This window comes from Pteropus medius, unplaced genomic scaffold (assembly GCF_902729225.1).
Source record: "Pteropus medius unplaced genomic scaffold, Ma_sr-lr_union100, whole genome shotgun sequence".
NCBI classification, from domain to species: domain Eukaryota; kingdom Metazoa; phylum Chordata; class Mammalia; order Chiroptera; family Pteropodidae; genus Pteropus; species Pteropus medius.
This window is the reverse complement of record NW_024354500.1, coordinates 13,758,223-13,783,518: the sequence shown is the minus strand read 5'-3', so window position 1 is coordinate 13,783,518 and position 25,296 is coordinate 13,758,223. Positions and strand designations below refer to the sequence as shown.

The window sequence follows — 25,296 nt, the reverse complement described above, 5'->3', positions numbered from 1 at the left end:
ACTTAAATATGATTACCAAAAAACAAAAAAACAAAAAGAACCTCAAAACAAATGAGAATAAATTTAAACGAGAAGCATTTTAAATGGTTAGTAAAATTAATAGAAAGGAATCTTCTTTTATGGTTATAAAATTGTTAGGTAGCTACTCAGACATAAGCAACAGGGAAACAAAGGAATAGGGGCCCAGCTCTGTAATTACAGAAACTTCCCTCGAAGACCTTCCTTAAGTACCTCCCAGAAATACCTCCCTTTTAGGGTTATAAATTACCCCAAATCCTAGAGCATGAAGGCCATAAAAGTTGCTGGCCTAAACCAGCTACATAACCGAACTCCGATAGGCCCCAATGGTGACAAAATGATATAACAATCAATCGAATAGTAGTAAAAATTACTGAATACTGCAAAGATAAGTAGGCCTTAGAAGTAGGTCTTTTATTATTACGAAACCTCCCTAACAGTTGTAACCATGGGCACTCAGAAGAATCAAAGCGAATGAACCCTGAACCACAGCTTTCTTCAGTAAACATTCTTCTTTGGTACCTAACTTCACAGTTTAAACTGAAGACGGTTGCTTGTTCGTGAGGCAGTTTTTATCTCTGCCAGTGTGTTCTCTTTTTCCCTTTTGTAGAAGGACCACTGTAGACTGAAACTTATCAAGGAACCAGCTGTGCATGTAAGAGTTGATGTTAAAACATTTTTTTTCTTACTTTATCCTGCATTCGACTTTTATCTTGCCACTTTAGCCTATAATTTAAAACAACCTGAAAAGTGAATTCAACCTATCTTCAGGTTCACAAAAATATTATTCGGTGGCTCTTTATGTTGACAAAAGTTGTAGACTAAAGAAGGAGAAAGGGAAGTACTGATAATGAAGAAGTGGGGGTTAAGAACACCTTGGCAAAAAGTGGGGAGACCTCTTCCTTTACACAGGAGAGATAGAAGAGGTTGAGTGGACTTAGAATAAGAATGGATGATGCAGCAAGGAGGGAAAACAATTAAGATTCTGACTAGATGATTTCAACATACTGTACTTATTAAACTGAGAGTAATTCTATTGGTTTTCAGAAATTGTAAGGCTGAGGGTATCTGGGGAGCTTGTTGAAAGTGCTGATTTCTGAACCTGTGGACCCAGAGATTCTGAATCAGGAGATTAGGGAGGGGAGGGACAGTGGTGGGGGAGCAGGGAAAGGGCTGCAGAAATATAATTTTGAGATTTACCTGACGTTGATCTAATGAAGGTGATTCACGGAAACTATTTTATCTTATATCCTTTTCCCTTTGATTTTGGTGCCATTATTATTATTTTAAATGTGTGCATGACACAGAAATTTTTGCTCTTGATTCTAAACTCTGTACATTCAGAGCCAACCTGTGCCATTTGCTCTTTTACTATTCCCAAAAAAACAATATTATCTTTCTCCATCTATCTATCTGCATATGTCCATATCTCTTTTATTTTCATATCACACCTGCACAGACAGTAGGATGCATTACAGGAGATGAACCCTGAGCTTAGGAAACCAGAATATTTTATAATGGGCAGCAAGCATGTCTTCCCCTTGGTCTAAAGCATGGTTTCTGAACCTCAGCATTATCAACATCTGGGGCCAGATTATTCTTTGTTGTAGGGGGCTTTCCTGTGCATTGTAGGTTTATTCAGTAGCTCTCTGGCCTTTGCCCACTAGATACCAGTAGCACCCTCAGTTATGACAATCAAAAATGTCTCTAGACATTGACAAATGTCCCCTGAGGAAGAAAAAATCATACTTGATAGAGGACCGTTGCTCTAAAGGGAGGTATTATTACTATCTTCCAAGGCTGTTCGCTATACAGACATCCTTGAAATGATAGTTTGGAACAAAGGGTAGTAGTCAGCACTTCTGTCATAAGATGTGCAGATATGTGAGAGATTCGTGGAGAATTGTCTCTAAACATACTTCCAATATATATGCATGTCACCCTTGTATTGAAGCCATTCACAATCTCTGCATCAAAAAATTTAGTATAATGGTCTCTGATACCTTTTATGTATATTTTTATATGGATATGAGAAGATAAGGAACACATCTACTCACAATCTTTCGTATAAAAACTGTATCCTCAACAATGTAAATGGCCTCCTCCATCTTCTCTATAGCATTTTTAAAAAAATCAATAACCTTGTAATAAGCGGAGTATTGTTTTGGAGATTAAAGAAGAGAATCAAGATTCAACTGATGTGTGGATTACCAGTTTTTAGAAAAGAAATACACTGCTTTAATTAATAATAACATCTTTCCCTAGAAATGCTGTATACATATAATACAGATATTTTAAGAATGTGGACTTGGGGAGGCCACTTTTATTAGGCTGTTTTGAGACACCACTTATTTCAGTGATTGAGAGAATTAAAAATAGAATTAGTTGGTCTGAATAGTCAGTAGAGGAATAATTTGCCGATGACATATTATATATAGAAGACTCTAATGACTCCATCAAAAAACTGTGAGAACTAATAAATGAATTCAGTAAAGTTGCAGGATACAAAACCAACATACATAAATCTGTTGTATTTCTATATACTAACAATGAACTATCAGAAAGAGAAATAAAGAAAACTATCTCATTTTCAATTACATCAAAAAGAATAAAATACCTAGAAATAAATTTAACCAGGAGATGAAAGAACTGTATATTAAACACTAGAAGACATTAATAAAAGAAATTAAAGAGTACACTCATGAATGGAAAAATGCTTTGTGCTCATGGATTGAAAGATTCAGTATTGTTAAAATGTCCATACATTTGATAGGGATTGCATTGAATCTGTAGAGTCCTAAAGCACTCTACAGATTCAATGCAATCCCTATCAAAACTCCAATGGAATTTTTCACAGAAATAGAACAAAGAATTTTAAAATTTGTTTGAAACCACAATAACCCTGAATAGCCAAAGCAATTATGGGAAAGAAAAATAAAGCTAGAGGCATCACATTCTCTGATTTCAAACTACATTACAAAGATATTGTTATTAAAACAGCATGATATTGATATAGAAACAGATGTATAGACTAATGGAACACAATAAAGAGCTCAGAAATAAACCCATGCATATATGGTCAATTAATTTATGATAGAGAATACAAGAATATACAATGGGAAAAGGATAGTCTCTTCAGTAAATGGTGTTGGGAAAACTCGACAGCCACATGCAAAGAAATGAAACTTGGTAACTATCTTACACCATACACAAAAATTAACTCAAAATGGACTAAAGACTTGAATGTAAGACCTGAAACCATAAAACTCCTAGAAGACATCATAGGTGGTAAATTTCTTGGTGTAGATCTTGAAGATGATTTTTTGAATTTGACACCAAAAGCAGAAGCAGCAAAAATAAAAACTAATAAGTGGGACCTATTTACTTATTTGTGTTCTACCTCGAAGCTGCACCATGAAGGAAACTATCAGCAAAATTAAAAAGCCAACTACTGAGTGGAAGACAATATTTGAAAATCATAGATCTGAAAAGGAGTTAATATCCAATATATATATAACTCATACAACTCAATAGCTAAACAGATAATGTAATTAAAGAATGGGCAGAAGATCTGAATGAACATCTCTCCAAAGAAGACATACAGATAGTCAACAGATATATGAAAAGACGCTCAACATTATTGATCATCAGGGGAATGCAAATCAAAACCACAGTGAGATAGTGCTCACACCTGTTAGAATGACTCTTATCAAACCCCCGCCCCCACAAAAACAAAAAACATGAAATAACAAGGGTTGGTGAGGATGTGAAGGAAAGGGAACCCTTGTGCACTGTTGGTGGGAATGCAAATTGGTTCAGCTGATATGGAACACATTATGAAGGTTCCTCAAAAAATTGAAAATAGAACTATCATTTGATCCGCTATCCCACTTGCAGGTATAGATCCAAGAGAAATAAAACAGGATATTGAAAAGATATCTTCACTTCCATGTTAATTGCAGCATTATTCACAATAGCCAAGATATGGAAACAACCTAATCAGTCAATGGATGAATGGATAAAGTTAGAGATAAATATATATATATATAAACACACACACACAATGGATAAAGTTGGATATAAATAATGGAATATTTTTCAGATATGAGAAAGAAGGAAATCCTGCCATTTATGACCACACAGATGAACCTTGAGGACATCATGCTAGGTGAAATTAGCCAGATAAAGAGAGACAAATGCTACATGGTATCACATATGTGGAATCTAAAAAAAATGTCATAGAAACAGAAAACAGAAAAGTGGTTGGGTGAGGGGGAAGTAGGAAGTTAGTAAAAGGATATAAACTTTCAGCTCTAATATGAATCAGTATGAATCAGTTCTGAAGATCTAATGTGTAACATGGTAACCATAGTTGATAACACTGTATTGTATAATTGAAAATTTCTAAGATTGTAGAATTTAAATGTTCTCATTACATATATACACACACATATATACACGTGTGTGTGTGTGTGTGTGTGTGTGTGTGTGTGTATAGAAAGAGAGAGAGAGAGGAGAGGGGAGGGAGGGGGAGAGAGAGGTGTTAACTAGATGGGAAGAATCTTTTCACAATGTATACATATTTCAAATTAACACAATGTACACTTTAAATATCTTACAATTTTATTTGTCAATTATATCTTAATAAGGCTGAAAGAATTTTAATATTCATGATTAAGTAGTTGCAGTTTTTTCTTTTGCATCATTACACAGTTCTATGTTAGATATAGTTTACTAAAATGGTATATATTTTACTTAATAAGAAAAATATATATATTTTATTTGATACATAGAGGATGTGGTGTCAGGTGAGGAGGATACTTCTCTGAGACTAGAAACCAGGAACCAAGGTATCATCCCAGCTATACCATTTACTAGCTGGGTGACCTTGAACTGGTCACTCATCTCTGGCTCTCACTTTCCTAGTCAGTGAATGAAGTGATCTGATAGTATTCTCCAGCATTACGATAAAGAACTCTCACAAGAGTTTCTCCTATGGAGTTTCTTTTAACATCTGGTTGGGGTTATCACACTGAGCATTTATACTAATTGACCCATCAGTCCAGGTTAACACTTAATTATCAGATAATCAGTATGATCGTGCTGAGTATGTTGACTGATGTATAAACAATCCAGTCAGAGGGTCAGGCAGATGGGCTGGCTATCTGTGGTTTCATGTAGGGGAAGTTTCTGAGATATATGGCCTTATATATCTCATATGTATAAGAGCAGTCATGCAAATGACATGTGGTTCAGTAATCTTGGAGTTCTTTGGTCACAGTCAACCACTGTACCTGCCCAAAGCCAATTCACTGCTGTCTCCTTAGAAAATGGGCCCTGTATCTGTTCCCTCACTAAGCCTCATGGCTACTCACCAACCAATGAGAAGCCTCAACATTTTGAACACATAAAAAACACGGGCAGCTGGAAGTCAACATTATTAATAAACTCTAAGTGCCTATGTTGAGATGCATTTCTTCCTTGAAATTGGAATTGTGATTTTAATATATATAGAAGCCAACATTTTTCTTTTAAATAAGACAGTAATGGTTATCACACCAGAACTTTGTGTTAACAAATAGCACTAGCATCTCACTTATCAGCACTTACTGGTTTGATGTCTTGTTTAATATTTTATGACTACTTTGCTGGTTTGTCTTGTTTTTGTAGAATTCTTGTACTATATTCCTAAAATTAGCTAAAATTCATTGAGCACTTACTCCCATTACGTACTAGGCACAGAGCAGAGTGCTCTATGGGTACTATCACATTTGAATTTCACAGCAACCATTGAGGGCGGTGTCTCTCACATTAAAATGTGAGGAAGCTGAGACTGGGAGGAGACGATAAAGTGGTAACTCAAGGACACATGAGTGGTTAATAATTTGAACCGAAGTGTTTCATATCTGTCTGATACCATAATTCATACTTTTAAAAAATTGTTATTAAGTTTATTGGAGTGACATTGGTTAATAAGAATATGTTTATGGATGTGGTTCCATAGTGTAGCGGTTAGCATGTCTGCTTTACACACAGAAGATCCTGGGTTCATGCCCCAGTGGAGCCACAGTCCATGGTCTACGGCCATGCCACCCTGAACAAGCCCAATGTCTGATCTCGGAAGCTAAGCAGGGTCAGGCCTGGTTAGTACTTGGATGGGAAACCACCTAGGAAGACCAGGTGCTTTAATATAAATATAAATAATATAATAATAAAAAATATATGTGTTTCAAGTATATAATTCTATAATATATCTTCTGTATATTGTATTGTGTGTTCACGTCTCTATACCTTTTCCATTACCGTATATTTGACTCTCTTTATCCTCTTCTTCTGGCCTCTACCTCCCTTCTTCTGGTAACCAACATACTATTGTCTGTGTTTATGAGTTTTTTGTTTGTTTGTTTACACAACTCATGTTCTTAACCAAGATGTGTTACTGCTTTTACCAATATCATGTTATACTATTAAGAAGACATCTTAACTTGGGAGAAATGAAACATGTATACTATTCTGTATGTTTCATTTCTGCTTTCTCCTGGGTCAGACATGACCATTGATAGAAATTTTCAAATCTGTTTACAGATTTTATTTCTGCTAACGAGAAATATGGAGTGAGGAGCAATGAAAAATATCTCTTTAAAGATGGCTAAGTATTTCAAAATGGAAAAATGGGTTTATTGTTGGGTTAGAGTTGTGGCAAGAAGAAAAAAAGTTTAGTGCAAAACAATTTGTGTTTTTATATACTGAAGGAATGAATGGGACCAAATATAATATGATTGTCTATGAAGCTTGAACTAGGCCAGACTGGACACCACCTGGATTGTCTTGTACAGGACACTTGGTAGCCAAAAACTAAAAGAAAAGACAGCAAGATTGGAATCATGAAAAGACACAATCATCCAAGTTTTGTTTCTAAAATTTCATAACAATAATAATAAGCAATAATAGGCAGAGCTGTAGTGAAAATTTTTCTTGTTATGAAATTAGCACTTTAAAAATATAGACAAATTTAAACATGTTTCTATCCTCTTAATTTTTTTTGTAATTAATATTCTTGGTAAATAATTTGTGAGCCATAAAGAATGGATTAAAATTAGATTTTAACTTCATTGATTTTAGATTCCTTCTGTAAACATGATTTGATAGAATTATTAAAAAGTTTCCTTTCTTTTCCCCCAACTAGGAATACTGTATCCTACCACTGTTAACACTAACCATGACAAGTGATAGATAGTAGGGGAGGTAGAAGCAAAACAGTTGCACTCAGTAGTGGATATGTGTGAATCCTGAATTCCATGATAAATTAAATTTGCTTTTACCTACCTTGGCACTTTTATAACTTAATTTAATTAAAAATATTAGGAAAATTGAGCTGCGAGTCTGGCTAAGGGCAATGTGCTGAGGTATTCATAAAAAAACAGATTCTAGGTTATGTTTTAGTTTTCTGTTTGCCTTATAGATATGTGGAGAGGACGTCACTGATTTGCAGCCCTTGAAGAGACCTGAGCTTCTTCCATTGCAAAAGATGTTATTTGAAAGATTGGATTTGAATACAATCTTATAGAGAAGGGCCAGACTAAGAATTACTAGCATGGAAGAAATATTAGTAGAATGAAAGGCATTATTAATTTTTCCTTCCATTTATTCATTCAGTCAACTGTTCATCAAACATTCAGTGCCTACTATATACTAAGCTGCGATTTCTGTGCTGAGGAAAATGGCACAAAAAATAAAGTTTCTGCTTTCATGGAGTTTACATTCTCGTGGGAGACAGTAGTGAAATCTTTTGTAGTGTTTACTTTAGTACTTTCTAGAGTTCAGCAAGTGAGTGGACTCAAATTGTATTGGGCCTAAAGGTACCTGCAAGATGTCTCCGTTCTGCTACTGCCTGCTTAGGGGATCTCTCTGCTTCTCTCATACCCTGAATGCAGTAGAAATATTTTAAAGGAGGTGTACTTTGACAAAGAATATTCATTGTTATAATTTTATAATCGTAAAGCCTATCCACTTTGAAATATAAAACAGCATGCAAGTGAATATCAGTATAAATATTTCAAACTGTCTTATGTTGTACAGCCTTGCTGCGTCAGGCACGGCTCATGAACTAGAAACATTCACACCACTGGGAAGCTTGTTAAAGATGCAGACTCTCAAGCCCCACCCCACATCTACTGAATTGGAACCTGCATTTTACCAAACTCCCTAGAATAAAGCTGTTCTTTAGTCCTGCAAGTAGTTCCATATGGAAAGAGTTTTCATACACATACCCATTTGATCAAATTCAGCTTTAAAAATAAACCAACCTCTGAATTGGTTCCAAATTCAGAAAAGCAAGTGGATTTTTAATTTTTTTGCCCTACCTGCTGCCAAAACATATTTTGACTAAAATTTTCACTTTTCAACTCATTGTTTTAGCGTCATATAAACATAGATAGTACATAGCAAGGTATTAATATTTTTGCAGGTAATGACTAGATGTCATTTTAGTCAGTGATCTATTTTTTTTTTTTTTACTCTCTCTGGGTATGTATTTTTAACAAAACATACAAAACAAAACTGTGTGTTGAATAAGAGAGAAAGCACTCTGTCCTGGTAAAGCAATAAAAGCAAATAGGATTAGAACCATGTCTAATCCTAAAGAGACATGTCAATTTCTGTGGGGTCCAGCTGAGAAATTCCAAAGTGGGTTCTGGTTTTGGAGCAATTCAAGGCTTGTCCATGTGTGCAGGGGTATGGTGAGTGTGTGGCAGGTTGGACAACCTTGAACAAGGTATGAATTCAAGGATTTCCAAGATCTTTCATCCTCCAAATATTGTACTAGCCATTTAGTGTCTGTGTGAGTTGAAGAAATGAAACCTCAACAAAAAGTCATGTTTTCATTTAAGCAGAATAATATTAAATTCACTAGCTTTCATTTTATTTTTATCATGATTTGTTTTCTATGTGCAATGCTTTCCCCACATATCACATTATTTTCCTCCTACTTCAAAGTTCAATTCTAGTCTTCTCCAAAAATCATTTTACTTGGCAGTTTCATACTGATCTCTTACTTCTCTAAGCCCTTTTGCACATGGGGAATGACTCATGGTAATTTTTTCTTGTACACTGTTCATCGCTTCACATGTCTCTTCTCCTCCATACTGTTAAAGTCACAACAGTAGATATGAGGTCTTAACAATGGTATTCCTAGTGCTTCCTATGGGCTCAGAACATATTAAGTACCTAGAAACAAGTTGTTGATTAAACCAGTTTACCCCATTGCTAACAGAATAAATCCCAGGGGAGTGAGATTTTTCTTGAGTACATAGAAAGGGAATCAGAAGCTTATTAAAGCTCTGCAGGGGGTTATGGAAAATAAAAGTAAAAGATGATGATGGAAAGAGGGTTGAGAGTGCCTGAACTTCACAGATTTGCCTAAAGCTAATTCTTGATGCCAACTCCGCTTACCCGTATTTGCCAAGGCGAAGATTTGTGAAGGGTGGATACATGATGTAACTGAAGCTTGAACCAGGATCAGGCACCATTATCTTGGCTTATGTTTCTGGCAATAGCATATTCTCTGCTGTAGAGGTAATCACTGCATAATTATTAGAGACCATGGCAGAGTCCTAGTTTTTTAGACTAAAGTCTTAATTGATCTTCCTCTGGCCTGGGTATTTACAAAAAAGCTCCAGATTAGTTCACTTAATCTGGTCTTGGATTATGAAGAAGAAAGTTCTTGGCAACCAGAAATATCAGCACTTTCTAGAACATAGTTCTAACCCCTAAATTTTAGCTATGTGGATTTATCATAGTCATATGTGGTTTCACGATGTCATTTCATCTGCAGGTGCTTTTTGGGCACTGGTGTGACCCAGAACATGAGAAGTCTGCTGAAATCCTTGTTTGTGGGCTTGAGTAGTGAACTCAAGAAGCTCCAGTTTTTCATGTCTCCTCATGTCTCCTCTGGTCCATTACTTATCCATTGACACTAAGAAGACTTGTTTGCTAGTTATCATTGCAGGAGATATAATTTTTTCCTTCCTCCCTAATGCATAAAACTCATCAGGAGAACTTACAGGTTTTAATTACTTCACCGATTTCCATTATTAGAGACTAGAAAAATGGCAAACGTATGTTCTGAGGAATAGCATTTACAGCTCATTGCATATGATGCTTTGTTTGCTATATCCTTGCTGATGTACATATGCTGATAGCTACTCTTTTGCTTGTAAAAGAGCATGGATGTCTCTTAACATTTTTAATTATATTATAACCAAACATGGATTTTTCCATTATGATGCATATGTAAAGTTTCACACTAAAATAACAGCACTCGAATGATTAGTCTGTTTTTAAGATCTTCGATCAATTTTGAAATCCACGATGGCTTAATATAATCTGCAGATATACAAGTATCTTTCAGTTAGAGGATATTTGCTCAGGCAAGAGACTATTTATTGATTCTGTAACTGCTTAAGTCATTTTGATTGCCACTACAATTAATCCCTTCACTTCCCTTGTCACAAGCCTGCATTGTCTCCTCTCCCACTTTCCACTGCTGAATCTTAACTTAAATCATCTTGGTTAGTGGAAAAAAACAGTTACTCATTTTTAAAGTTAACTAATCATTTTAAATAAATGCCCTTCAATGCGTAGGATAGGCATCGTGAAAATAGGGTAGTATGATATATTTTGTCAGCAAATGGCCAGAATATTCATTTTCAAACTCAGATATGAAAACTGGACATTTTCTGAACATTTTCTGTGGATCAGGTGTTGCACTAAGAGCTTTATATACATGACCTTGCTTAAACTTCAACTCAAAGTAGGTGATCTTTTCATTCTACAGATGAAAGCAAAATAGGATTTCAGAAAAAGAGGTATGTGTTGGGGGAGAGTTAATGCCTATATCAGTCACCTGGCTGATAAGTGCTGAAGCTGGGATTTATACCCAAATATGTGTAACTTTATCTTGTCCCTCTATAGTGAAACAAAAAAATAGAAAAATCACTCACCCTCCAACATGACTATGACCCAGTTATACTTTTGGAAAACAGTAACGTGGGAAACCTACTAACCCAGGTCCTGCTTCCATGGCTTTTGAATTCAGGATACCTGTGTTTGTGAAGGAGAGGCTGAAATAGCACTGCCCCTTCTCTAGAAGAATATATGGTTATAACTTAATTTAGGGAAAATAAATTGTCCACTTGGACTGTTGTGGTACATAAAATATCCTCATTCAACTGTCACCTGGCTTGAGCAAATTTTCAGTGGGCTAAGGTGCTGGGAAGATAAATTTTATTGGAACTAGAACTCTAATAATAAACTGAGGATACCATATCCAAAAGAATCACTTTACTGATGATGTCAGTAGACATCAGGAAGGAAAGGGAAGGGTACGGAGGTGGTGATGGTAGCCAGAGACCTGCCGAAAGAAAGGGGAGCCATTAAAGAAAAACCTTATCTTTGTGGAAATTGTTTATTTTTACTTGCAGAGTGTAAAACAATATTTGAGGAAAACAGTGTTTGCACAGTGGTTGAAGGCACTCAATAAAATGTGTATAGACTTTTTAATCTGTTAGGCCTATGCGTCAATTAGAGATCTGCCATTAACAATTTATTAAGACCATTGGCAGCTCTTCAGTTCCTTTGAAATTGGGTATAACCCCATCTGGTAGGGTTGTGAATATCTGTACTAATTTTGAGTGTCTGTTTATATGTTCAATAAATGTTTGTTCCATTTCCCTAACAACACAGTAATATCATAGTCCTTGTTTTGTCTTCTAGAGTATAATTTTCTTATGTTGATTTTGAGTCAGTAAGGTTTTTAAGGAGTATCACAATTAAGTTTCAAATTTATTTTCTTCCCTTGGCTTTTATGTGAGGTTTTCCTAATGTCTCAGTGAACAAGTTCTTTGAGAAAATTAGGCTATTTTTCTGCTATAGTCATTCTCCTCAGGAATTAGGAGTCTTCAAAACAAATATAGCAGACTCCGTTGTAGATACCACAGGCTTAAAAAAACTTAACTCTCTGATTCATAGAGAGATTGGAGAATATTTAAATATTTTGAACAGAAGTTTTAAAATTAACATTAGTCAAGGACACTAGCATATAGTAAAACATTATTACCATATTTAGGAGCTATTGAACTATGTATATTTTAAGTAGAGATTCCCATTCAGAATCAAAACTTATTCTGTGGTCAAAAAAAATATCCTCGAGTGGATCACCTTTGTCTATCAAGGAAAGTTAGCATGGCATAGTAGAAGCAGCAGAGAGCTTTGGAATAATAATAATAATAATAATGAAAAAGGTGGAGGGGACTTGAATTGGACTATACTTAATTGTGAAATGCCTTTAGTTCAGACACCTACCTTCTATAAGCCTTGGTTCATCATCTGTAAAGCAGTGATGATTAAAATTTCAGTTGGGTTACTGTGAGGCTCACATAAATATTTATATAAAAATGTTTAATATTAACAGTTATTATCATTATAACCACCCAAAAGACCACAGTATCATGAATCTTGTTGAATCACGGTAATGGTAGAATCAACATGAGATGAGGAAGAAAATGAGAGTTAGTCCAAGATAGATTTTAAAACAGTATAAAAGTCAACTCTGTCATCCTGGGTTATCTAGCTTCATTCTCTCTGTAAGAACTTGACTGGGAAATAAAGCTGATTAGCACTATTTGCAGTGGTGAGAACCAAACCTTGGGGCTTGGCTGAACCTCATCTCACTTTATCTTCTCCTTCCCTACATTTCTTAAACAAAAGCATCTGCAGGGATGATACAGGTTTCAGGCTGCTTAAATGATAGCAATCAGTGATAAATAACCCCTACTTACTAGATAATGCTTGGAAGGTGTGTTCTCTCAAGTTCTGGTTTACCTATTGTTATTCACAAATTGTTTAGTATAATTAATTAATAAATTGACTACCTCTTCCAAATGCAAGGCAGATCTTAGTTTTTATGAAAACCTTGCTTGGACAAAAATACAATTTAAGTAAACATGCATATCACTTTCACATACAACTCATACCACTTGGAAATCTTAATTTCCTTTGCCCACCCACAGAGAATGTGTGCTGGGAAGATGAGTTTCTAATGACATAAGAACGTGGTGAAAGGGCTGGCATTCAAAGATTCAGTAGACTTCATCTCATTGTCAGTGAGAATTGCTGTACAAGGACAGCTATGAGAAAGAAATTTGTCAAAAGGCTTTGAAAGGGCAATCACAAATTGTCGATGAAAGATGAAGCTATGAAAGAGATTTATGAAGACTGATTTAGAATTGAATAGTGTTATGAGACACTTTTGGAATTCCACAGCATTCCTGGGGCCAGGAGAGAAGGGATGAGAAAGGGTAGAATATTGAATCCTGTTTGCCAGCAGACACATTAGGCTCTACAGCTGCGAAATTCACTGCACTCTGGGCATAGTGGTTGTGGGAAATGCCTGAGGTTTTCCCAGCCTACCTCTCTCAGGAGGCTTTGAGTACAAGTCTCTCCAAGGCTATAAGAAACCATCAGGAAAGGAAGCTGTAAAAGCTAATCATTGAAACAAAATAGAAGTAATAATGAAGTGTTAATTAAAATGTTTTTAGTATGCTGTGAATCATCTTAAAGATGATGCTCATTCCTTAGGGAAAGTGTGGTTCTTGATTGGCTGAAAATCTCCCACACAAATAAGAGGAATGAACCCAAATAACGTCTTTAAGGGATAAGACTTCATCAACAGCATGTGGACCCTAGTGGAAGTCAGCAATTTCTGCCCCTTTAAACAAGAAACTCTAGAGAATACATCAGTTTACTGAACTTTTCAACCTTAGCCATCTGCCGTCAAATTTCAGTCTATGTTTAGATCATCATATGCTATCATTCTTACTCTTTATATAATTTAAATCATGGTTATAATTGTAATGTAGCAGTGATATCAGGATTGAAAACTGTTATTGTCTTCCTATTCTTTTAGATACATTTCTACTTCCACAGGGAAGTAGTTTGGGAATGATTATGTTGTGTAGGGGACATAGCATATGTGGATTTGGAATCTGTTAGTTTCATTTAAATCACCAGCTTAATTACCACTCTTAAAGAAATTAGTTAATTGTTGTGTTTTGTGTTGCTCATTTGTAAACTGAAGATGACACCATCTATAACAAGGTTTTCATGAGAATTAGATGACATACATAGAAAAATGGTGCCGGCACATAAGAAGGACTTGAAATATTATCTTCCATTTCCTTCTCTCTAGGGGAAAATTCCTTATAGTTTGAATTTACTAATAAGGGGTAGGAAAAAAATATAGCAATTAAGAATAACTATGCACTGCTGAGAAATAGCCCATCTGTTCATAAAAATTTTATAGGATTAAACAGTTAGTATGAAAATATTTTCAATTGAATACTTAGTTTTGTGTATGTGCTATATTATAAAATCATAGAAGTGTTGGTGAGTTTTTAAAACATGTAAACATGATTTGTTTATCTTCAGAAATGGGATAGAATACAAAATTGTCATAAGTACAAACTTGAATAAATTTTTATACTTTCATACAACATGGGAAATAGTAAGATTAAAGAACAAATTTTGCAGAAGGAATTGCAACTGAGATATCAGTCTCACACTGAGACATGATATTGTTCATTCACAAATTTGGTATCAAAGCTACTACCTTTTCCTGGCTTTAATTTATCTGTAAGAATTAGAATCTGAACATCTCATTTTATGTTTTCGGAGGCATGCTTTGCAGAATGTTAATGATAAAAAACAGAAATAGAGCAAACTTTAAAATCGGTGTTTTCATTGCAATATTTCATATGTAGGGAAGTGTGAATAAAACAATGGAAAAGAGATTTGGTTGTTGCAATTTCTAGGTCACTGTAAAAAGCAAAGGTACTAAGAACTAAAAGGAGGTAAATAAAGTTCATGACTTCTGGTCATTTTTCTAGTAGGACTTAGCAAACCAATCTTGTGCATGTGCCATTTATTAGTATTGCTGTCTGTTCATTCACTACTGCTCATGCCTATTTAGGCTTGGTCTGACTCTTCTCTTTATACTTGTGAACCTTTAAAATTCTCTCTTCAACTGCCCTGACTGGTTGCACATGTGGTATCCATCTTTGTGGAACAGAGTAGCTGTTGTGACACTTTTGTTCTCTTAGCCACAGATAAAAGCACATTTCTGCTTTCCTACACTACTGTACCAACCACTTTGTGATACCTGAGAGTGAAGGAGGTAACCAGAATAGACCATAATAAACTCCTGACTATTGTTACTCAACTTTTCCTTTTTTCATATTTCAAAGAACAATAATTAAACTTAATAAATAATCTAGTGCAGATGTATGTCTTAACCTCATGATCATTATTTTTAAGCTCATGACTATATTTTCTAAATGTACATCCATGCTTAAAGCAGGCTATAGTCATCTTAAAATAAATGGAGACAAAGGCTACCAAAAATTCAGAATTTAAGGAATATTTAAAATTAATGTCCAACTTCACAAGGATGTTCTTTGTATTAAAGTCGTTTTTTGAAACTGACTTTTTACTCTTGATTTTCTTTGACAGGTACAATGATATTTTCCTAAAATTTGGTCTAAATGATCAACTATTTTTGATCAACTATTTTAAACATAATGCTTTAAAATATGCATACATGAGTGCAAGATTCAAAGTGCAAAATATTATACAGTAAACAGTTAATATCTTTCCTATCTCAGACCAACAGTAACATAGTCTCTTTCTCCAGATGAATCCAGTATTACTGGTTTTTATGTATCTCTAGAAAGCTATATATCTATATATCTGATAGAATAATGCCCCTATCCAAAAGATATTCACATCCTAAGCTCTGAAATCTATTACTATATTACCTTGCATGGGAAAAGGGGCTTTGTGGATATGATTAATTTAAGGATTGTGAGGTTGGAATAGTAGTCTGGTTTATCCAGTTGTGCCCAATGTAATCATCAGGGTCCTTATAAGAGGGAGGCAGAGGGGTCAGAGTCAGAGAAACATTTGAAGATGCTATCCTGCTGGCTTTAAAGATGGTGGAAGGGGTCATGAGCCAAGAAATAGAAATGGCCTCTGGAAGCTAGAAAAGGCAAAGGAATGAATTCTCCTTAGAACATCCAAAAGGAATGTAATCCATCCAATACCTTTGTCCATAAAAGAAATTCCAAACTTAAATAAAGGTTTAAAGAGCTTATTTGAGGCAAGGATGAGGGCCAGACCTGGAAGCAAAATCTCAAAGGATTGAGAAAATGCTCCAAGGAGTAGCAGTTTTACAGTTTATTTTATGTGTTTAGAATCAAAGGCGAAGATGTAAGGAAGGTTACCTAAAATCCATTGATCCATATGTAGATAAAGGAGGCAGTAAAAAGTAAAGTGGGGAAATCTCTAGGATTGGATAAAAAGTGAAATGGAGAGATACATATTTCTTTTACATTGGTAGGTGCAAGATAATTAACATTTAACATATATGGTTTACAGAAGTATGTAGGTAAAAGATAACAATGAGAAATGTTGTTGTTATCCTGCCCTGGTACCGGAGTGTTTATCACTCATGGTCTGGAGAAGAGATCATTCTGACATTTTGAATATGTTTTCCTAGATGCACAAAAACAATAGATAGGCCTTGCACAAGGTAAAGATTAATCTATCATATAGGTCGTAGGACATGACTTCCCAATATAATCTGCTCGGTTAAGAATTTTACCTTCATCAGAACATCCCATGTGGTTACTTTTATTTATTGAGCTTGTCAGGTCTACCAGATATGAATATTTAGCTTGTTTTCATTCTTCTTCAACAAACAGTATTTAATGTCTGCATAATTTTTAAAACGTTATTACATAATATTTCCAATTGAGACAGAATACATACGCATGTACCTATTATCTCAGTTCAACATTTATTAACCCACAGCCAATGCTGTTTCTTCTATAACCCACTCTAACTTTAACTGCTATCTCTAGGCTACCTTGAAGATAATCCCAGACAACATATCACTTCACCAGTAAATATTTTAGTAAATATCTCTAAAGCATAACGAATCTGGTTCCATGATATTGTGTATACTTTTGAATGTATTCATAAGATATATTTTAGATATAAAAATAAACTCTGGGAAAAAACACTATTTTCAGTATCATAAATTATTTTTATATGGCATATGCTAAATAATGTCCTTATTGCCACCTTACCCAATGCATCCCACTACATCAAGTTGTTTTCACAGATTTAGCAAATGATTAATTTGGGTTCACAGAAAGTGAGTTAAAAAGTTCAAAATACATTTCATGGTATATTTACTTTGATATTTAAATTTATATACATTTTAGGAAAAAAATTTAATTGTTCATTAATTTAATTACTCACTTAAGGATAGTTTTGTGGATGTCAGGTAGGACCGGGGATGGTCATGACATATCTTTTTAATATTTTTTTCTTACAAATAGAACTTGGTTTTTTTCTAAAGATGGTTTCCAGTACCAGCAGGCTAAAAGTCATTTGAAAATTCAAAATTAGAAAAGCTTAAGTGCATTTTAAACTTGTTAAAAAATTTCCCTTAGACAAGTATTATAATTTTTAAAAAGTCTTATTTACCTTAAGTCTTGTGGGGTATCTTCAATCTATGATCAAGGAGTCTTCTGTCTACCTACTGAGATAAAAGTTGAATTAAAGTCTATAAATGATATTAGAGCGTCACTGTATACTTTTTTTTCTCCACATGCTTTCTCTCTGTTTCCAGAATCCATGTTTCAGGATTTGTCTTTGTTCTGCTTTGGAGGATAACTAAATGTGAATACTCTCATATCTGAAGCCTGCTAGTAAATTCTATGATGGGTTCTCCAGGGTCTTTAAGCATTTTTAGAAACAAGACAAAATTTCAGCGTAATAATTTCATTAATAATATTTTCAGCCAGAGGATTTCAGTATATTCCTGGCTTGGATTCGAGAGGCATTAAATCTATTCAGTATTCTATAGAGACTGAGTTATTGTTTTTGCCTTTATATTGACTCCACCCACAAATTACTGTGACACTTTCTATGAAATATATCCATGCAATACACTTAGAGAAATGCCGCTGGAATATTTACAGACATATGTTCGTATTTTATTTCACTCAAAATATTGATCACACTACATTTACTTAATACATAAATATATATAAATAGATGCCTTCCTGGTGTGCCATAAACATTGTTTTTAGTCATCAACATGAACCCAGCCAAGTTTAAAGTTTTATTTGTTATTTAAATCATTCATATGCTCATTGGGTATTTTTTCCTTATTTCTACATCTATGTGTATTTGGGAAGGTTGTGTGATTACAAATTGCTTTCTGCTCTGAGTGTGTACAGTGTAGAGAAAGACAACACTGATTTATATCAAACTCATCTCCTTTTCATTGCTCTCTTTGATTACCAAAAGTCTCAAGCTTCATCTTTTGCAATATGCATTAGTGAAAAAGCTGATTAATTCCCAGAGTCCTACATCATCCACCAGGCTATGTGGTCACATACTTTGTAAAAATTTAATTACACTTAATTACACTTTATTTTAATTGCTTGGTTAATGGAATTTCCTAGGAAGGGTCTAAGGTAAACTTAACCACAGAGCCTTCTGCCACATGTTGAGGAGCATTAGAAAGAAGTCTTACACAAGATTTTCTTTGCCACTTAACACCCAAATTCCTCCTTTTCCAGTAAGTGGTGAATATTTTTGAAAACCAAATAAAGATAAAATAAAATAGAAACAGAAAAAAAAATTAAATGCTATAGCCATTAAGAGGCAGCAAAATTTGAATGTCTTGGAAATAATTAAAGGTGATTAAATGAAGTTACAATTGTGAGTTTGTTACATTTATATTTTTGAAAATTAGTCATTTTGCTGTGTAACACCTAGCTTTTCTATTAATTTGTATATTTCACTAATAAAAATCTCTGAGTTCCTTAGAGATCTGTATAAATAAGACTATAAAGTAATATATAAAGAATATAAGGTAATTCATTTTGGTTCTAAATCTATCTCTTAAAATGGGTCATTTACTCATTGGTATATTGATTCAACTAGTATTTATTGAGTGACCACTGGGGATAGACAACTTAACCAGAAAATATATGTATATTATTTTCTAACATTCTCTCATTATCTTCATTTTAACCATGAGAAATTGAAGCCCAAATAAAGTGCCAAGTCAGAGTCTTGTAGTTAAGCAACAGTAGAGCTGATTGCATCCAGAGGTTTCTTGACTCTGTCCACAGTTCTAGTTGCTATTCCGCAGAAACTTCTAATAATACTGCAGAGTAAAATGAGTGCTATGCTGGAGTTGCAGGTCAAATGCACCGGAAAGATGGGAAATGAATCATGTCTGAGAGAATGGGAAAGGCCAGATAGATATTAGGCTGAAAATGTTTGACCCGGTCACTCATATATTTTGCTAAGGAGTTTGCATTTTATTCATTAGGTCATAGGGAGCCATTAACAATTTTTTAAAAAAGGATAAGGCATGATTCAAGTGTGTATTAAGAGAATAACTTTAGCAGTTGTGAGAATTAAATACAGTAGTGTTGATTTTCTCAGATTTTCTGATTAATCATAAACTCACTACATATTTATTGTTTATAAAGTATATTACTAATATTAGAGAACCAAAATTATATATATCATAATATTACACAAAAGAGAGAAATTAAATAGATTTCATTATCAATTTTTAGGAACTTTATTAACAGTACAATTATACATGCACACACACATATCAATAATGCATCATATTTATGTATATATATTTTGTGTATGAATAGTCATATATTTATGACTATATTTATGATGAGGAATAGTCATATATTTATGACATATATATGTCATATATTTATGACATATATTTATGATGAGGAATTGTATCACATAATTATGGAAATTGAAAGGTCCCATAGTCTGCTCTCTGCAAGCTGGAGACCTGGGAAAGCTCATAGTCTGATGGTGTAATTTGATCCAAGTCGGAAGGTCTAAGAATCAGGGGAATAAACCCCAGTCCAAGAGCTACAGGTGTCCAATTTCTGTTTGTGGGGTTTGTTGTTAGTGTTTTTGCCTAATTCTAAATGAAAAACATTTTCAGTGCAAAAATTTGGAAAATAAATAGAATGAAACAGAATTATTGATAATTTCATCATCCAGAGAATACCATGATTAATATGTTATGTGTCTTTTTAGTCATATATTTATCCATTTAAGGAATTGTTTTTGCAATACTCTTTTGTAACCTGTTTTTTTATTCCTCACTTAGCTTTATGTCATTTTACCATGTCAAAAATATACTTTTACATCGGGATTTTTATTCTATAATATTGTGATACTGTGATTTATAATAAGTATGTATTTGATGTTTCCTCCCCTTCTGGCACAGAGCTTCTAAAACTCTTAGAATTTCCTAAGTGTTGAGAGCTGTAAAGGTGTCTTTTGTTATTTAAATAAGGTAACTTTCAAACCTCACCCAAGGATGGGGGCTGCTTACCAACTATGTGATTGGAAGGTTAGAATTTTCGGTCCCACCCCCTGACCTCTGGGTAGGGGAAACTGGGGAAGATTTTTTAGTTGAATCAATCTACATGGCCAATGATTAATCAATCACACCTTTGTAATGAAACCGTAGTAAAATCCCCAAAGGACAAGGTTTTAGAGCTTCCTGTTGTTGAACACGTGGAGTTTTGAGGAGAATGGCATATTTGTAGAGGGAATGGAAGCTCTGGACTTTTTCTTCATACCTTATTCTGTGCATCTCTTTCATCTGGGTTCCTGGGTTGTATTTTTTTTATAATAAACTGGTGATGTAGTAAATAAAATGTTTTTCTGAGTTCTGTGAGCCATTAGTAAATCAAACCTTAAGAAAGGATCCTTGGAACCTCTGATTGATAACCAGTCAATCAGAAGCACAGGTGATTGTGACTAGCATCTGAAGTGGGGACAGAGGCAGTCTTGTAGGATTGAGACTTTAACCTGTGGAATATGATGCTATCTTCAGGTAGTGTTAGAAGTGAGTTGAATTTTAGGACACTCAACTCGTGTCCTGAAGCATTGCTTGCTGAGTACCTCTCTCCATGATGAGGCACTCAGAACCTCTTTTAAGAATGAATGAGCTTTGGTATACCATGTTGATTTCCTAGTATTGACGTAGGTCTCTTTTCAAGGGTTTTCATAAATACTGTTGAATTGCCCTGCAGAATGGGCAATTTATATTCCTCCACCAAGGAGAAAAAAGTGTTTATTTTCTTACAACATTTGCAACCATGCATACAATTGGCTTATCTTTGCCAGACTTTGAAAAATTTACATCATCCTTGTTTAAATGTGTAGCCTTTAATTATAATGGGGTAAGATTTTGTTTACTCAATATTTTTTTAAAATTACATTTGACCATTTTTCTTTCAGGATATTTTTATTTATCTAAACAATTTGTATACATCAAGAATATCAGTTTCCCCTATTCTCAGCTACATATTTTATGAGTATTTCATCCCTGGCTTGTCATCTTACTTTTAATGTTTTATTGTTATTGTGTGTGTGTGTGTGTGTGTGTGTGTGTGTGTGTGTGTGTGTTATGCACAGAACTTTAAAATTTTTATAAAGTAAATCAACTAATCTTTTCATTTTTATTTTGTTTTTAAAGGCTTTTCTCTTTTCAAAAACCATATTAACTATTTATTTATAGTTTCTTCTTTTGAAATATGATTTGTTTTTAAAATTAGCTCTAAACTATTTAGAACTTTTTGCCAAGTAATGTGAAGACTATATATTTTTTCTGTATTATAAACAGTTATTCTAGCACTATTTATGGAATAGTCATTGATTTCTAAGAATATGAACTTTTACATTTAATTCTATTTTCAGCATCTTTTATTTTATTGTATATTATTAGCCATAATATATGATAATATTTTGATCTTATACTATATTTTAAAATTTAAAAGTACTAATTAATATTCCCTTGCTCATTTCCACCCCAAAATTTGTTCTTAATTTTGTCTCTTTATTTTTCTAAAAAACTTTAGCATCAACTCAATACATGCCCAAAATTTCATATTGACTTGTTGTTGAAGCATATTAGATAACTGTATAAAAAAATCAGTATTTAGAGAATCAATATCTTTACAATACTGAGTGTTCCAAATAATGAACATAATTTGGTTCAATACTCAAATCCTTTTTTACATTCTTTAGTCAAATATTAGACTTTTATTTTGATAAATTACTTAAAATTAAAATTTTTTTATTCCTGGGCATTTTATATAATTGTTTTATATTTCCTTTGTATTTAAATTAGTGTTTTAAAAAAATTTCTAAATAGTATTTGCTGACATATGGGAAAATTCTTTATTTTTATCTTTTGGTATCTAATTACTTAGTGAACTTTCTTATTAAGTCTAATTTTATGTTGATTGGATTTTTTTATAAATAATTCTATCATCTTAAAAATATGATGCTTTAATTTCTGATTGCTAATATTTAAAACTCATTATATTCCATTGCATAAATAGTAACCGTAAAATATTCCTGAATTATTTTAACTTTAGTGAGTATATTTTATGCCAAATTCACAATAGAAAATGAGATTAAGTTTTAATTACTGAGAAGCTTGTGTATTTTAAAATTGTGTATCACAAACTAACTTTAGTTATATATGAAATAACACCTTCTTAAGTGTTACAGTTGCACATAAAACAAGCACTCAATTCAAATGTCATTATTTTTTAATGCTAGACACAATCTGGGCCTGTTTTTTTTGTTTGTTTGTTTGTTTTGAATGTACATACCTGGCCATTAACTACCAAAGCCAGCCTCCTTATCATTTATATCTATGTTAGTTACAAAGTTTCTATTTCTCAGATTTTGCTGTCTTATGACTCCTTTTTATGTTAAAGTCTCTTAGGAGACCTATAGTGGGCATCTTTTTTTTTAGTGACACAGCTTTAATCTCATATTAGCTATATACATCAACCTGTACGGTGAACCTCCTGGTAAGTATGGTTTTGAGAGTGCATGTTTTCTTAGTCTGAAGGTAGAAGGATAAATAAGTAGATTTTTCTGGAATATGTGTAAGCCTAAAAATGTGGCATTAAATACACAGTAGTCCCCCCTTATCTGCAGGGGATACATTCCAGGACCCCCAGTGGATGCCTGAAACTGTGGGTAGTAGTGGACCCTATATATAATGTTTTTTCCTATACATACATACCTATGATAAAGTTTATGGCTTCTCTTTTGCATATCTGATGTGCCATTGTCACTACTCTTATGCTTTGGGGCCATTAATAGGTAAAATGAGGCTACTAAGTGTCTAAGGGAATGTATACAGCGCAGATATGCTGGACAAAGGGATGATTTATGTCCAGGGAGGGAAGGGGTTAGACGGCGTGAGATTTCATCACGGCATGCAATTTAAAATTTATGAATTGTTTATTTCTGGAATTTTTCATTTAATACTTTCAAACCATGGTTAACCACAGGTAACTGAAACCATGGAAAGTGAAACTATGGAGGGGAGGACTCTACTGTATTTCTGTAATATTATTCAGATTTCTCATTGTTTTTTCATAAAGCTAGAAAAAAGAAATAATTTTCTACTGTAAGTAAACATACTTTAGAATGCCATGGCATTTTAAAATCACAATCAATGTGATTAAGAACAAACTTATTGGAGCAAATCAGGAATTGGCTAATAGGGCACTAAGAAGGAGCACTGTTTATTCTGGGCATCATGTCCACTTGTGTATAACCCATAGGATTTGTAAGCCTCGTGAGAAGCCCTGTCTATGAGAATTTTTTTTTTTCTCTCTCAATTGTCTGGCTTAAGAATTCTAACAGGAAAGATTCATTTGATGATGACCAGGTCAGCAGCATGGAGAGCTGATGACGAGGCTTTCTGGAGAGGTGTCAGTCTATACTCACCTTGATAATAGCAAGAAAATGGTATTAAGAGGAATTAGAAGGGGATATGCTATTTCTGCATAAGTTTCTGATCAGGGTTTTGATGTAGCCTTGTGAGCTGCAAAAAATCCCTGCACATCTTTGGCCTTTGGTGACTCTGCTGTCCATATTAACCTGGGCTTCTTTGTTCTTTCTTCTCCTCTCCATTTACTCCAACCAGATTATATATTAAGGCTCATTTTGAGATTTCCATGATGCCATCCTTTTTTCATCATCTCGAGCAATTTGTACATACTTCCATCATAGCAATTGTCATATTGCAATGTAATTACTTGTTAATGTGGTTGCTTCCTCGTGGCACCCTGTGCCATCAAAGATAATGATTGAGTTATGATTGGGTTGCATTTAGGAAAACAGAGCTGAACTCAAGTAGTACTGTGATAAAAAACCCTAATTTAAGAGGAAATGGCAGGCATGCATTAAAAGGAGATGGACAAGAAAAGAGTCCCTTAGAAGAGTATGTGTTAGATGTTGAGGACAAACCTGAGATTTGATATTATTCATAGTGTTACTTTTTATCCTCTAACATGATTTAAAGAGGTAATGATACCTGAATTACTCAGTTCAAAGTAGATTTTTAAAAATTTATTTCTTGGACATGGTTCCATAATATAGTGGTTAGCATGTCCGCTTTACATGCAGAAGGTTCTCGGTTCACACCCCAGTGGAGCCACGGTCCATGGTCTGTGGCCATGCCACCCTGAATGAGCCCGATGTCTGATCTCAGAAGCTAAGAAGGGTCGGGCATGGTTAGTACTTGGATGGGAGACCACCTAAGAAGACCAGGTGCTATAGGCATAAATAATAATAAATGAAAAATAATAATAAAAAAATAAAATAAAATTTATTTCTTACATTTTATTTGTTTTTAATTTTTATTTATTTATTTATTAAATTTATTGGAGTGACATTTGTCAGTAAAATTATATAGGTTTCAAGCGTACAGTTAACTAATACGTCATATGTATATTGCATTGTGTGTTCACCACTCAAAGATAGATTACTCATTGAAAATGAGAGGGTTAATTAACTCCATGGTTTCTCAAATATACCTGATGATCAACATCATGAGGAATAATTCTTAAGTATACAGATTATCAAGCCTCTTTCTTTGAAATTCTAGTTCAGAAAGTCAGTGTTGGTTGCCCAGGAATTTATAATTTTAATAAACACTCTCCTGGTGAATCTGGTACATGCTAATGTTTGAGAACCAATGATTTAGGCCATAATATTAAGAAAATAGATTAGTTTATTTTCTTCTAATATCTGTTCTATGTTCCCTTTTTATAT

General features: G+C 33.9%; 1 protein-coding gene and 1 pseudogene across 1 annotated transcript in view; both read left to right on the top strand.

Annotated features, from left to right (window-relative positions):
* Nucleotides 1-25,296, top strand: part of LOC120594938 (uncharacterized) — a 236,289-nt gene that overhangs the window by 95,938 nt on the left and 115,055 nt on the right. The window lies entirely within an intron of this gene.
* On the top strand, nt 24,689-24,804 carry LOC120595245 (uncharacterized; annotated as a pseudogene).